Below are 6,580 nucleotides of genomic sequence, written 5' to 3'. Positions count from 1 at the left end.
TTTGTCATTTACATTTATATCTAAGTAGCTCCAGATAATTGCAATAATAAAAATGTTTTAAGGACTTAAATTTCTCTACAAATTTTTAAAGGCCAGAAGTAAAATGGAAAAATAATACTTAGTCTGGACATTAACTGTACTTGTCAATGTGGAAAGCTCTGGGATGCTAGAATATCTAAGCAATGCATATGTATTTAGGTATTAAAAATCCTGGACTTTCCTCAGTTGCATGGCTACGTGAGAAACTGTGGAATTCTGGGATGACTAATCTCTTCAATCAGAGACATCTTGGGTGAGAGAATAAAGAGCATTGTGAGGAATACAGGATTAAAATTCCTGAAATACAAGAAGAAATGATGGCTATCTGCCCAGGATCAAAAGATTTGAATCACAAGAAGGAATGATGATTGTTGGCTCTAAAGAAGGAGAGCCACATTGAGCCTATCCTTCCTGAAGAGGGTTGAGAAGTCTAATACAGTGTTTGTTCAGAAAACAAAGTTTGTAATTAACAGAGTAGAACACAAAGAAGTGCCAATCAGCTCTACTCTAACCCAGCTTCATGCAATCCCTAATCAATTATTTAATGTAAGTGGCTTAAAATAACTGAAAGATTAAGATTATTCTCTGGGTTTGTAACTCTAAGGGATTGAATGAACTCTTTTCCATCTTACTAATGCAAAAGAAGTCAGTGTTAGAAATAATGGAAGAAGAGGCAAAATGTCCCCGAGGGTATAGAATATATGGCATTGGCTCTTGCCCAGGAAAAGGAAGGGCACTTGTGATGCCTGAAAGGATTTATGCGGGATGGAGCAAGAACTCAAACGTGGTTCAAATTAAGAGCATTCTAACTTCCTCTTCCCTTATGGCAGAAAGTGAAGAAGAACTTAAAAGCCTCTTGATGAAAGTGAAAGAGGAAAGCGAAATAGTTGGCTTAAAGCTCAACATTCAGAAAACTAAGATCATGACATCCAGTCCCATCACTTCATGGGAAATAGATGGGGAAACAGTGTCAGACTTTATTTTGGGGGGCTCCAAAATCACTGCAGATGGTGACTGCAACCATGAAATTAAAAGACGCTTACTCCTTGGAAGAAAAGTTATGACCAACCTAGATAGCACTTTCAAAAGCAGAGACATTACTTTGCTGACTAAGGTCCGTCTAGTCAAGGCTCTGGTTTTTCCTTGGTCATGTATGGATGTGAGAGTTGGACTGTGAGGAAGGCTAAGCAACGAAGAATTGATGCTTTTGAACTGTGATGTTGGAGAAGACTCTTGAGGGTCCCTTGGACTGCAAGGAGATCCAACCAGTCCATTCTGAAGGAGATCAGCCCCAGGATTTCTTTGGAAGGAATGATGCTAAAGCTGAAGCTCCAGTACTTTGGCCACCTCATGCGAAGAGTTGACTCATTGGAAAAGACTCTGATACTGGGAGGGATTGGGGGCAGGAGAGGAAGGGGATGACAGAGGATGAGATGGCTGTATGGCATCACAGACTCGAACGTGAATCTGAGTGAACTCCGGGAGATGGTGATGGACAGGGAGGCCTGGCGTGCTGTGATTCATGGGGTCGTAAAGAGTCGGGCATGACTGAGCAACTGAACTGAACTGAACTGAACTTCATCTTCACACAGTCTGGAGAATTAGAAACAACTTTTAACTTTTTTCTACAAAAAGTGTATTTATGTGTGTGTGTGCTTAGTCACTGAGTCATATCCAACTCTTTGTGACTATATGGACTGTAACCCACCAGGCCCCTTTGTCCATGGGATTATACAAGCAAGAATACTGGAGTGGGTTCCCATGCCCTCCTCCAGGGGATTGTCCCAATCCAGCAATTGAACCCAAGTCTCCCGCATTGCAGGCAGATTCTTTACCATCTGAGTCATTTTATTGGAGAACATTTATCTCTCCTTAAGTAAGTAAGTAAGTAAGTAAGTAAGTAAGTAAACTCGCTCAGTCGTGTCTGACTCTTTGCGACCCCATGGACTATAGCCTACCAGGTTCCTCCCTCCATGGGATTCTCCAGGCAAGAGTACTGGAGTGGGTTGCCATTGCCTTCTCCAGGGGATCTTCCCAACCCAGGGATTGAACCTGGGTCTCCTGCATTCCCTGGTCTCCTGCATTCCAGGCAGATGCTTTAACCTCTGAGCCACCAGGGAAGCCTCCTTAGAAAGTATATTTCTTTTCTACATGATAAAATAATATATATTTTACATTTCCATTTTAATATATTAATATTTTAATAATGTTGGCCATTATTAAATGCAAAAAAAGGCAAAATTGTTGTCTGAGGAGGCCTTAAAAATAGCTATGAAAAGAGAAGTGAAAGGCAAAAGACAAGAGCAAAGATACACCTATTTGAATGCAGAGTTCCAAAGAATAGCAAGGAGAGATAAGAAAGCATTTCTCAGGGGTCAATGCAAAATAGAGGAAAACAATAATATGGGAAAGACTAGAGATCTCTTCAAGAAAACTAGATATCCCAAGGGAACATTTCTTGCAAAGATAGGCACAATAAAGGACAGAAATAGTATGGACCTAACAGAAGCAGAAGATAGTAAGAAGAGGTGGCAAGAATATACAGACGAACTATACAAAAAAGATCTTCATGACACTGATAATTACTGGTGTGATCACTCAGCTAGAGCCAGACATCCTGGAATGGGAAGTCAAGTGGGCCTTAGGAAGCATCAATATGAACAAAGCTATTGGAGGTGATGGAATTCCAGCTGAGCTATTTCAAATCCTAAAAGATGATGCTGGAAAGTGCTGCGCTTAATATGCCAACAAATTTGGAAAACTCAGCAGTGGCTACAGGACAGAGAACGGTCAATTTTCATTTCAATCCCAAAGAAAGACAATGCCAAAGAATGCTCAAACTACTGCACAATTGCACTCATCTCACACATTAGCAAAGTAATCTTCAAAATTCTCCAAGCCAAGTTTCAACAGTGAACTGTGAACTTCCAGATGTTCAAGCTGGATTTAGAAAAGGAAGAGGAACCAGAGATCAAATTGCCAACATCTGCTGGATCATCAAAAAAGCAAGAGAGTTCCAGAAAAACATCTATTTCTGCTTTATTGACTACATCAAAGCCTTTGACTGTGTGGACCACCACTAACTGGAATTTTTTAAATAGATGGGACTTCCAGACCATCTGACCTGCCTCTTGAGAAGCCTGTATGCAGGTCAAGAAACAACAGTTAGAACTGGACAATTAGAACTGGACATGGAACAACAGACTGGTTCCAAGGCAGGAAAGGAGTACATCAAGGCTGTATATTGTCACCCTTGCTCCTTAGAAGAAAAATTATGACCAAGCTAGACAGCATATTACAAAGCAGAAACATTACTTTGCCAATAAAGGTCCGTCTAATCAAAGCTATGGTTTTTCCAATAGTCGTGTATGGATGTGAGAGTTGGACTATAAAGAAAGCTGGGCGCCAAAGAATTGATGCTTTTGAACTGTGGGGTTGGAGAAGATTCTTGAGAGTCCTTCAGACTGCATGGAGATCCAACCAGTCCATCCTAAAGGCAATCAGTCCTGAATATTTGTTGGAAGGACCGATACTGAAGCTGAAATTCCAACACTTCAGCTACCTGTTGTGAAGAACTGACTCATTTGAAAAGACCCTGATGCTGGAAAAGGTTGAAGGCATGAGAAGAGGGGGAGGGCAGAGGATGAGATGGTTTGATGGCATCACCGACTCAACAGACATGAGTTTGAATAAACTCCTAGAGTTGGTGATGGACAGGAAGGCCTGGCATGCTGCAGTCTATGCAGTGGCAAAGAGTCGGACACAACTGAGTGACTGAACTGAACTGAGCAAACGATCGATTTCTGACCTACTTTACATGCTGTGGAAATGAACTTAGCTTCTTGACATTGTAAATTAGGTATCTTGCTATATATGTTTGTGTTAAAAAATCTAATTTTGGTCCTTCAACCTGATGGCACGAGATTTTGTTTTAATATCTGACTTAATAATTTAGGGGACTTGAATATTCATACACTTCTCACAAAGCTTATTCACAGTAAATGTGGGCTCAAGATATTGTTTCCATATAGATTATTCCTCTGGAACACTGTTTGAACCAAAATAATTAAAAAATCTGCTCTTTTAATTTTAACATCACTATAATATAATAATATTAAGTGAAAAGATATTGGTAAAGACTAAGGAAATTATACTTTAATAGAAAACTTAGACAATCATAAGATAAATATTTTAAATGAGGTGTAAGGAATTCATTCCACTCTTCAATCTAGTTTTCTCCCCAGTATTAATTTGCCAGGGTTTGATTATTCATGTAATTTAAAAAGGGAAATTTTATGAATATAAAATTAAATTGGAGTATGTATCTTTTTACTTCTATAAATGACTTAGTGAAATGTACATTTTATTGTACTTCAATTATTGCACTTTTCTGGAAATATTTTAGTAGAACATTAATAGATTGTAGTCTGGCTTTAAGTTTTCTCCACCTCAGCAGACTAGAAGGTTAAATATCCTGTCTCTTATTTCCTAAAGATAATCAGAGAATAAGGCAACATGAAATTTTTCAGATACATTGCTTCTTCTTCCTTTTTAAAAGTAGGAATTCTAATGAATCCACTGAGAGGCTGTATTGAATCAGTGATCAAAACCAATGATAAATAGAAATATGGAAACGTTTTCCCTGCTTGTTATGTACTTTTGTACAAAAGATATCAAATTAATCTATATTGATGACTAGCATGTTGCTTACTCATCTTGTTAGTCTTTAAACATATCCTTATTCTTTATAGATGCTAACATTTTCTCTCCTTAGATTTTTAAATGTGGTAATGTTGTGTAATTTAAAAAAAAATTACAAATATTGCCAGATTTAAAAAATGTTATATAATTTTCTGAATATTGATCTGAGTAGTGAATACAAATGCTTATAGACTGTCAGAGCTAATTCCACAAAGAGTTTCTGTGGAAGAGCTCTAGGTTATTCCACATTTAAAAATAATTTTATATCTCTTTGAATTTCAGACTACTATGTTTTGGACCAAATGTTTACCTATTTATTTTCACCACCGTAGATTATTTTCTAGCTTCATCATTCTTTTATATTGATTAGTCATTTTTTTTTCTAACTTCATCAATTGCATATATTGATTAGTTAATATTTTGCTTAAAGAGGCATTTTTCAATTAATTAATTAAGTAATATTTCTATGGACTGATAGATTCTTATTTTATACCATAAATTGGGATGCACTATACTTTTGTATTTGCTGGCATACTGAGTGCAGCACTTTCAGAGCTTCATCTTTCAGGATTTGAAATAGATCAACTGGAATTCCATCACCTCCACTAGCTCTGTTTGTAGTGATGCTTTCTAAGGCCCACTTGTTTATAATAGCCACTCTATGTTTCCATGTCCTCTATGCAAAGAAATAGAGGAAAACAACAAGTGGGCCTTATAAACAGTGCTTCTTTACAGTGACTAAAGCTAAAAGCTACTCACCTCTTGTACTAATTATTTTATCTTGCTTCTCAGCAAATTTGTGAAGACTAGGCATGAAGCTAGGAAAATGGTTACAAACTCATAGTTATCAAAAGATTTTATTTAGTAAACAATGATTTTAGATTGAAAGTCATCTTCTGATTGCAAACATAAGCCCTTCCACAAATTTATTACATTTAGTTAAGATATTTTCACATCAATCTGTAAAGCTCAAATAAAAAATTAATTGAAATTCTCTCTAGAGTCTTCAGTTTGGCCAGTTATTATTACTAAGTTATCCAGTCTTAAAAACTGAGGATGATGACTGAGGTCCTAAAATATAAGCAGTCTAATATTCTTGTATAATACATTTTCTTTTTTATTGTGATAAAGATGATATATAATATCATATCAATTTTAGGTGTACAACACAATTACTTGATATTTTTATACACTGAGAAGTAACCACTACTAGGAGTCTCAATCAGTTCAGTCACTCAGTCGTGTGCAACTCTTTGTGACCCCATGGATTGCAGCACACCGGGGCTCCCTTTCCATCACCAACTCCCGGAGCTTACTCAAACTCATGTTCATTGAGTAGGTGATGCCATCCAACCACTTCATCCTCTGTCAACTCCTTCTCCTCCTGCATTCAATGTTTCCCAGCATCAGGGTCTTTTCAAATGAGCCAGCTCTTCGCACTAGGTGGCCCAAGTATTGGAGTTTCAGCTTCAATATTATGCCATCTAATGAATATTCAGGACTGATTTCCTTTACGATGGATGGGTTGGATCTCCTTGCAGTCTAAGGGATTCTCAAGAGTCTTCTCCAACATCACAGTTCAAAAGCATAAATTCTCTGCACTCAGCTTTCTTTATAGTCCAACTCTCACATCCATACATGACTCCTGGAAAAACTATAGCCTTGACTAGATGGACCTTTGTTGGTCAAGTAATGTCTCTGCTATTTAATATGCTGTCTAAGTTGGTCATAACTTTCCTTCCAAGGAGTAAGCGTCTTTTAATTTTATGGCTGCAGTCATCATTTGCAGTGATTTTGGAGTCCCCCCAAAAATAAAGTCTGACACTGTTTCCACTGTTTC

General features: G+C 37.5%; 1 non-coding gene across 1 annotated transcript; it reads right to left on the bottom strand.

Moving 5' to 3' along the window:
* Positions 1 to 2,070: 2,070 nt before the first annotated feature.
* Positions 2,071 to 2,159, bottom strand: TRNAS-GGA. Its single transcript is given in 2 exon segments — positions 2,071 to 2,105; positions 2,123 to 2,159. It is a non-coding gene; the product is annotated as a tRNA-Ser (tRNA).
* Between the last annotated feature and the right edge of the window lie 4,421 nt (positions 2,160 to 6,580).

The sequence above is a fragment of the Oryx dammah genome, unplaced genomic scaffold (assembly GCF_014754425.2).
Source record: "Oryx dammah isolate SB20612 unplaced genomic scaffold, SCBI_Odam_1.1 HiC_scaffold_24, whole genome shotgun sequence".
Taxonomy (NCBI): domain Eukaryota; kingdom Metazoa; phylum Chordata; class Mammalia; order Artiodactyla; family Bovidae; genus Oryx; species Oryx dammah.
This window is presented reverse-complemented; position numbering and strand designations above follow the sequence as displayed.